This window comes from Semicossyphus pulcher, unplaced genomic scaffold (genome assembly GCF_022749685.1).
Source record: "Semicossyphus pulcher isolate SPU_LCO1_2020_fin unplaced genomic scaffold, fSemPul1.0.p SCAF_6, whole genome shotgun sequence".
Taxonomy (NCBI): Eukaryota; Metazoa; Chordata; class Actinopteri; order Labriformes; family Labridae; genus Semicossyphus; species Semicossyphus pulcher.
The window spans coordinates 28,829,139-28,839,072 of record NW_027211737.1 but is presented as its reverse complement, the minus strand read 5'-3'; positions in this window follow the sequence as shown (position 1 = coordinate 28,839,072).

Here is a 9,934-nt window from a genome sequence, read left to right as displayed (position 1 = left end):
TAATGTTACCTACTATCGTAAAAGTCTAAGATTACTTTGACTGTCTTTTACTGAAACACCTTCAGACGGAGTTCTGCTCATAAATTGCTTTTATGTATCAATTAAGTTCTATTTTAGAAAATTGAAAATAAACTCTTTCAGCTCCTCGTCAAATCAGCTATTCTTCTCCCAACACATACATTCACACATTCCTGACACCCTTTCCACATTAAGCTCATGGTTCATGTTAGTGGTCGTGCTCCCTGCATGAGTTCTCTGTGTTTAAATAAGCAGGACTGTGTCAGTGTCAGAGTGTGCACTCACATACACCAGTTTATATTAGCAGAGGCCTTGCGGTTTGTTGAGTGAGGCTGAAAGAACTTTTTTCCACAGGCAGCGCGTGATTATTTTTACTTTTTCGGAGAACCCTTTTAGACGCTGAGAGACCCCTCCCTCACCTCGCCCGTCCCTCCTCCCCTAATAGCGAGCTACCCGCATGCCTATCACGGTGCTCGGGGCAAAAAAAGGAAAGAACGGGGAGGGGATGTGAGGGAGAGCCAGGGAGAGGGCGGGAAGGGAAACAGAGCTGATTATCCAAATACAGTCATTAAAGGGGAAATGTGTTTTTCAAGCTGTCAAGATGATTAATGGGCGAGAGCAAATCCTCACAAATGCTCTTGTTTAGTCTAACTGGCAGACACGATCCTGCCCATTGATTTATGGCAGGCCTGCTGTGTGAGACCATAGTGAGGTTACAGGGTGTGTGTGTATGCATGTGTATGTATGCCTGCTTGTGTGCGTGCATGTTTGTGTGTACACGCATGTCTGCATGTGTGTGGTGGCGCAGACGGAGGAAGGAGCGTGTCGGGTCCACATGACCAGAGGAGCCGAGGAGGGATCGGGCAACAAAGGAGAGCAGTGAGAAAACTCTCCTCATCAGCTTTCACCCTGTGCTCCGACGCTCAGCTACACAAACCCGAGAAGGATGGCCGAGCTTTTTTTTACTTTATGGCTCCATGATTGAACATCAACAACACGATCGATGATTCATCCGGAATGAATCAAACAGCTGTCCAGAAGTACTTAGGCTTTCATTTGTCACTCGCCAATATCCCTCCTCGCAGATGAGATTGGAACAGAATGAGCAATATTTCTCTCATTGCTCAACTGTAGTGAAGTTTATCTGGCCTGTGTTGTAGATGAAATTACCTAACAGAACCTTTTCATAGGACGAGGCAATCATCGGTGAGAGTTTAAATAGAGAGAATAGTTACATGACATGTTTTTAAATGAACACGATGCCTTAAAGGATAACTTCGGGATTTTTCAGCTTAGACCCTATTTTCCCATGTGTTTATGTGTAAGTGACGAGTGGAGACAACAATTATTGATTGATTATTATTCAGGGAGGGAGCACCGGCCGGCAGCCGGGAAATGAGATACAATGTAACTAAACAGGGCACCGGGCATACGCCAATATACAGCCACTAAAAGCGCTTGTTTTTGCTACTGACAGGCTCAGATCGTTATAATAAGTGTCTGACAACACTGTGGTAGCCACGCTACTTTTGATCTCTGTTGATGTCTGTAACCAAGTCTCGCTCACGGAGAAGTCTCGCGCGAGACCGTCGCTGTTGCAGGAAGAAGGAGAGAGGAGTGAGAGGAGAGGGAGACGAAGAGGGAGAAGTGCCTTTTGTTGAGTTGGAGTACAGAAAGCGTTGCTCAGTGCGATCTAAAAGATTGTCATGGCTGAAGATTTATCTGATTTCTATGATTCGCTCCTCTCTCCTTCTTCCTGCAACAGCTACGGTCGCGCTCGAGATTTCAGCTCACAGAGTAACTTTTCGGACCATAAAAGAAATGGAAAGTTTATTGAGCGGCATCATGAAGAACTGATGTTCTTTCCAGCTCTGATTTTAGTTCATGTTTCTAATTCTGTCAAATTTCATGAACTTAAACCAAAAACATTCCTTTTAACCACAACAGAAGTTCCCTCACTCATCAAACCCTGTTAGAGAAGACACACCACGTGTCTAAGTGCTTTCATGTTACAAAATCAATTTGCTGTTGGAGCTACAGTCTTCACATGATTCTGTATAATTTATAATCCACAATTTGTGTCAGAGGGAACATTTCTTTTAGAAAGGCCTCAGAGACTTTGTTGCAGTATGTTGTTGCTATTTCATGCCCACAAACGTGTGTTATACGTGTGTTAACTTGGTCGAAAAACCCGCTAACACCCGGCTTTTTTGCTGAGTGGGAAAGGCTACAATCGGCATTCAGACCCGGGTTAAATGACTCTGCAGCAGACCCGGGTAATTATTGCCTCAGCTCCGATGTCAACGTGCTAATCTCCGCCCCCTTTCTATTTCTATGCTCTGTCGGTAACTTCTGCGACTCCTCGTCATCTCAGCTACAAATTCCGCCCGTCTCGGTCCGAGCAGCGCTCGAACATTGTTACAAATTTGTTGCTGCCGAGTTTGATACACAGACTGAATGAGTGATAGATACAATAAAGACCTAACCTGCGTAACATCTTCACTGTTTACTAACCCTGTCTCCAGTGTGTTTGTGACGTCAGACGGTGACGCAGCAGAAAAGAGACAGGAGTATACTTCACTGGCAATGGGAAAAGAGACAATCGGCATCTATAAGTGGGTCACACCTCTGAACAATTTATGAAAAACTATAGATTAGCTATTCTGAATTCATATTTTTGTTGGTAAAACTTCTTGGGAAACAAACATTTTGTTGAATGATTTCTCGGATCAAAGTCTGTTCTGGAATTTATACTTGTACTTCTTGGGAAAATTACACCAGGAATGAAACCGCAGATAAAAATAACAGCAAGACATGAAACTTAATCAACAAGAACACTTAAGAAAAAAACAGACGCTCCCAGACTGACAGAAGATCTCAGAGAAATGTAGCACAATGAGCGCCAGAGATTACACACCGCTACAAAAAATGTATGTTCTGGTTCTTGGATGATGTCGAGTTACTTGAGACATGAAAGTTATTGCATTTAATGTATTCATAGTTGTGCACATTTGTTTTTTCTTCCGGCCATAGATGACGTTTTATTTTATTGAGGCTTAATAAACCGGGCCTTCAAGCAACTTTAAAACATGGATTTATTGTAAATACTTGGAAAGTTCCAGCGCACTGCTCTCCAGTAGGTGAATACGTCACCGCGCAGCGGTCCAGTCGGCTCTCCAGGCTGGTCCAGATGGATGGATAGCAGCTGTTGGCCCCACAACCTCTTCCCTCAGCACAACCATTAGCCCTATCTGTCTGCAATTTCCTCATTCTTCCTCAGTTTCCTCTGAAGTCCACTGTGATCGCTTTCCCACACCCCCACAGCTCGGCACAGCGGCTCACTGTAAGTACACTGCAGCAACGTTTGGCCTGAGCGGACCCGGATAAATTCACTGGACCAATTACTCTGTCCACCCACACAGGCATGCATGTACATAATGACAGACACATGCAGACACACGCAAACACAAGAGATATGCTTCATACAGCCACTTTTGGAGTGCTTAGATGGACATTGTGGTTTGGTCTTCTCTGGCACAGAGGTGTGGTAAACACTTAACACACTCGTTTTATCTATAAATCCTTTACTGGACATTTACCACCCTATACAACATCCAGGCTTACCTGGTCCCGTGCCGTAGCCATCATTACCAGCACTAAATGAACCGTGAGACGCGTGAGGTACAGGTACGGCAACACCACTTAGACAAACCACACACAGAACTACACAAACTGTTGTAGAAAAGATTTAAGAAAGGAAAAGAAAATTCCTCAGCTGACTTCAGAGCAAAAGCAGCGAGTAACGAGAACATTCACAGACATGTAGTGGAGTCAAAGGTACAATATCCAATACCGTGCGTTGCTTGCGTAGGTATACAGGGCCGTTGTGCGGAGTAAGAAATAGTGCCGAGGTAAAGGGCTGTCTGACACACTACACTTAAACCTAAAATGTTTGTTGACTCTTTTAAGTGGTTAAGTATGTCGTACTCCTGACTCCGTCTGCAGCCGTGCTTAGCTTAGCTTCCATGTAGGAACTCCAACCGGCTTCTCCCGTCAGGGGCCGTGCTGACTGTTATCTACTTAGTACACTTACTATTGATAAGTACCTCATACAACCCCACTTCAAAAAATCTGAACTATCCCTTTAAAAATTCAAAGCATGTACAAAAACAACAACAACATAAAACCATCAGACACTTGAGTTAGCAAACAAGATGGGTCTGATAAAGTTTGTTATTTCAAGTTAGAGTTTAATATACTTCCTATGAATGTCATGAATAAGTAATTGGAATCTTCTGTCTTAATGGGGAAATAATGCGGAAATTGATTTTATATAAGCTTACACACACAGTTGCACAAACGAAACACACACGCACACATTTTAAGGCTGTGAATTAATTTCACCATAAATCAGACGAAGGTGGATACCCATGAGGACGATGTTAAAGGTAGATTTCTGCAAACAGGACATGATTAATGTGTCGCTGCAGAGAGAAACAGTCGTGTAACTTTTCCGGGACCTCCGCTGGGACCCTGCAGCAGCGTGAAGAACAGGACATCCTAAACTTTCAAATAGGAACGGGAACAAATGATACGGAGAAAGGAAGATGAGCGCTCAGATGAGAGATTCAAACCATATGTGTGTCATGAGACGGCCATGTTGGACTTCAGCTAGAGCCAGTACACTAAATGTGACACAGACACAGAGACACCTGAGCCTGCAGTTCTTCAGCTGTGGGGGGTGTATAGGGGCCTTCGACTCATTTTTTCTGGAACAGTTTATGTTCACCTTCAGCCTCTTCATTCAATAACGTTTTACTGTAGCAGGCTTTTGCTTTAAAAGCCCATTACCTGCATAGGACCAACCTTCAGTTAACTTAGCCACAAGCTTGCGGGCGAAGTGGAGCATTTGGCAGGCAGGTATTTTATTACCTTTTTTTTTTATAAAAATGGTGGAGACCAAAATCTGGGCTAAAAGAAGAGTAAATACTGGACTTTAATATTTCACCATTAATGGGGCGCGACTGCGAGCTAGTTGAGGCAGACAAATCGAGCTGCACTGATTTAAAGTATTTCCGAGTGAAACAGGACGTGCAGGCGGGACATATCATTAGAGGGATTTGATTTGATCGTTGAGAAGTGGGCGTAGACAGACGTTCTCCACAGCGCAGCAGCTAGCTAACTGACCGAGCGTTCTTGGTGCTCTGCAGCTAAATGTTGCAGATTGATTGGTTGAAATTGTTTGGTGCTAACTTACGTAAGCACGCGTGAAATTTAGTTTTACCGGAAGAAAAAATGATCAGATTTTGATATAAGAATACGAAGAAATTGATTTTCTGTATTTTTTTTGGCCTATATTGTCAAATAGATGCACAATATTACCGAGGATGAGATCTAAAAGGATTAAAATGACGTTTTTCATTTCACCTCGACTTTAATCATTGTTATACGTCACTTCCACATCGCCTGACAACACTTCCTCCCAATTGGCGCTCTATTTAAGCTGCAAGATTTCCTGTCTCTCCCTCTCCGCTCTGTCATTGCCGTCGCTGCCCTGCGCCAGTACTGCGCTCTTACTTCCAGCCCCACCACCACCCCAGCATCCACCTGCAGGCTCCCAATAGGAGGGTTCAAGATATCATCTCATCACTCCTCAATTTCTGCATGTAAAATAAATCTGCGAGGAGTGATGAGGTCGGAGCCGAGACGCCAAACACAGGCTGTGTTCTGCTGGTGCAATAAACATTTCAAACTCGAGTTGTCTGACTGAACTGTAAATATTAATTTTGAATCGTGATCTGCTAGATGGCCAAACACTGTTCGCTATATTTAGAGCAGGTCTAGACAGAACTCAGACCCAACAGTTCCTCGATGAGCATGCACTTTGTTTCCTTTCGACAGGCAGAAACCTGGAGCAGAACTGGACCCTGGGTTGACGGCCATCCATCTCAAAGTGTTGGGTGGAGAGGGAGACAAAAAGAGATTGCTGATGATTAACTGCAATCTGTCTCCATAATGTGTGCACCTAAGGCTGGTTCAGGGTTGAGCAATCATGTACAAAATGCAACCCGAGCTGACCCCAGCTCTGCTCCATCCACATGAGTCCTGTTGGGTTTGGGTACAAGTATGCAGCTCTGGAGGAGTATGGGAGCTCGGAGAGGGAGTCCAACATCAACAGCCCAGCTGTGAGCTCTGTGTGTATATGTACACACATACTGTATACATTCACTCAGCGTGTATACATGTTCAGTTGGATTTATTCCAGCTGCAAGCTCAGCAACACACGACATGGCTACGTGTGTGTGTGTGTGTGTGTGTGTGTGTGTGTGTGTGTGTGTGTGTGTGTGTGTCTGTGTGTTCATATGTCAGCGACCAGTGATTAATGACCCGCAGCCCGGCTTTCTTCTACTTCCTTCCTCTCCAGTCGTGTCACACACATCATCACGCGTCACCATAATGGATGCCGGCAGACGGCTGTAGCAGCTCCTGCTCGGCCTCATGGATACAAACAGACCATAACATCCTGCACATGCAAATGCACTGACACATTTACATTTAAAGCTGCGCAGGGAGACGTTACATGTCAGGAGCAACAGAATGTGACATCAGGAAACTTTCTGCTCTGACCTGAAGCGGAGGTCAGCTTTGTGATGCTCCACTTTTTCACTGGCTGCTGTTTTAAGACCTTTCATGGCTCATGTCAGAGTTTTGACATTTCATTTAAAGAGTTTCGTCCCTGAAGAAAGCAGAAGAAGTTCCTTCATATCATTCAGACAAAGACAGTAAAGCTTCAACTTTATCAAGGTTATAGTTTGACGTTATGGGAAATGTGCTAATTGTTCCTGTTCCTTTATTCTTCTGTCAGATTGTTCAGAACACCACACGAGTCAAAGCTTTAATTGAGCTTTATGTCTGTTAAAGATGATCAAAATTTTAGTTAAAATAATATATTTTAAAGGACAATCTGTAATGTGAAAGTTGTCACTCATAGCTGAATCTACACAGAACTATTATGTTTACTGTTCACTCGCAGAAACTCCACTGAGAACTCATCGCCACATGCTCACACATTTAGCAAGCAGCTGCTGAACGCTGCAGCATTTAGCATGTAAACAGACAGATATTTGCCTCAAGACTTAGAGACTAAAAACTGAGCTTAAAGAGAGGGAAACAGAGCTCAGATAAAGGCTAATATTGCTCTATAACTGCTGGATGTGTAAAGAAGGAGCTGTGTTCTGATAAGTGTTTGTGCCACAAAACAAAAAGACGCTACAGCTGCTTAGGACAAAGACTTAAAACTGAGCTCAAAATAAAACATCATGTTTGTAAGTGATCGGTGCCAAAACCAGGGTACAAAATGACAAGTTTTTTTTTTTTCTTGGCCAGGATCAAGCTCCAGTCTTTATGCTAAGCTAAGCTCTCGTCTGTAGCTACATATTTGGTAACATCAGATTACCATATTTCATCTTACTCTCGGCAAGAGAGCGAATCAGCAGATTTCAACATTTGACATGGCTGATAGAGTGCTGTTTAAGGGTGGGACAAAATATCGATATCGCAATATATCGTCACCCCCACTGTTATTCAATTATCGAATTGCTGGCGCCAAATGGCGATGTTTTAATTCGGTAACAGATCACCATGCTAGTTTGTGTCACCGCATCGTTGTTAATCTTAATTTGTGTCAAAATCTGTAAGTAAAGTATTATATGATTGCCTTGCAATGTATCGATTCTCGCAGAATCGCTGTATCTGTATCGACATGAGTTGCCCTGCGATTCCCACGCCTACTACTGTTATACTCACTAACTCACTCACAATTACTCACTGATCATTTAACAATAGAACAATACAATAGAATACATTTTAATAGACCAGAGATTGCTACCTCAGCAAGGTCAGAAACTCTCAGCCTATAGAAAAGCACATTTGTAACATTATACTTGTACTATGGCCACGTATGCTCGAGCCAGTGAAGGCTGCTCATCCATCAAAGAATCGCAGACTTTCCAGACCCGTCCTGTCAAAAACACTTATTCAGTGGGACGTGTAAGAAAAAATGGTGCAAAAGACAAGTGTGTGTCCGTGTGAGCACATGTGTCCCGGACTGTCTGCTGACACGCTGCAATGTGCTGTGAGCGTCTGTGAAAGAGAGGGAGAGATAAAAGAGAGAGAGAGAGAGAAAGGCAGCGGTACTGACAAAGAAAGAGACGAATGAGAGTGGGAAGGGACGATAAAGGAAGAAAAAGAATGAGCAGTGGAAAAAGTGGGAGAGAAAAGAAAGAAAAGGGAACAGCAGAGAGACAGAGAGCAAGCAAGTCGTGCATGTGTGTTGGTTCCCAGCCCTGTCAGGGCCCTGTCAGCCTGTGATTTATGGCACCGAGACTGGGAGCAGTCTTCGCTGCCAGCTCAGTATTGTTACAACTGACAGCTAATGAGGCCGGACGGGCTTTCAAGCACAGCACTTAACAGAGGCCTCCATCTTCACGAGTCACGAGCTCTCCCCTTTCTTTTCTCCCCTCGCTTTCTCTCTCCCATTTATTTCTTCTTCCAGGGTGGCAGCAGTGTGGCGAGCTAGCTCCACATTTCAGGGGGTGAGGAGAGAAAATAAGGCAGGCCGACAGAGATATATGGGCGACACTCTGTTACTGCCGCACTTCCACTCTCTTCCTCCTGCATGCTATTAAGCCAGAGGCTCGGCTCATATAAATGAGGGAGAGAGGCTGAAACACACAAAGGGAGAGATCCAGCCTCTACGCTGCACTTCACTTTTCTTTAAAACAAAACATCCCTCTCCCTCTGCAGTCGTGTTTTCAGAGCCTGCAGCTATACGTCCTGTCAGTCTCTCTGTGATTACGTGAGTGTGATCTGGGTGAAGGTACCTGAACTTTATAGCGTTGGCTGTGGCGTATTTTACCTTCAACACCCCTGGCCCGGACTGCTTGGACCCTGTTCTATAATCACTACCAGAGTCTCTGGCAGGGCTGCCCTCCCTCCCCTCCCTCCCCTCCTCCTCCCTCGGCCCCTGGTTTCTTGTCAGTCGTGATTAATGGCACTAGGGCCCCGGCGCGGCTTACACTGCCAGTTCCAGCGATGTTCCCTTGATACTTAATGAACTCTGACAAACTTCTTTTCCCTTGCTCTGTTGTTCCCTTTCTCCCCCCCTCCACCACCACCACCCGCCCCTCCCTGTTTAAAATGCACGGCACAGAGCTGCCACTGCAGCACCTTGGGGTTAGCTCTGGTCCTTTGTAAATTTCTCAAGAGGCCGACGTCTAAAAATAAAGCGCCACAGCCATTTTAGTGTCAAGACCCTTAACTGTGTGTCACTTCCAGTGGCTTGTTGCTGACTGTAGATGATATACATTACATTATGTGCTTCAGGGATCCTTCTTCTAAATTGGTTGGCTAAATTGAAGCCTGAATGTCTTTGATACAGGCCTATCAAACTTTCGGTTTATTGACAGCCGATCATGTCCACCTCAAATTCTAAACTATTAAAATAAAGTTGTGCAAGATAGCAGTGAAAGACTGTTAATGTTAAAATGTTAAACTCATGGCACACTGAGGGAGAAGGATCATGAAGCCCTGCTCCTTTAAAGATGGAGCAGTGCGTCTGCTGGTCTCTGTCGCCATCTGCTGCTCACCTTTAGTTGAAACACTTTTCTCTTAAACTTTCTGAACTTTACTGGAAGAGGGTTGAGTAGTTTATAACTTTAGAGTCACCCTTAGGTTGAATCACTTTGAAAATTAAATAAACAGGTGAAAATTATTAACTTAAGTATGAAGGAAAACATTTGTTGCCACACGTGTTGGGTTTCACAATTGTTTAGATTTGCCTGTGAGAGAAACAGTCAGCAGCAGTTTCCAAAACTCACAGAAAGATTGAATAAATGGAGTAAATATGTGGATCAAA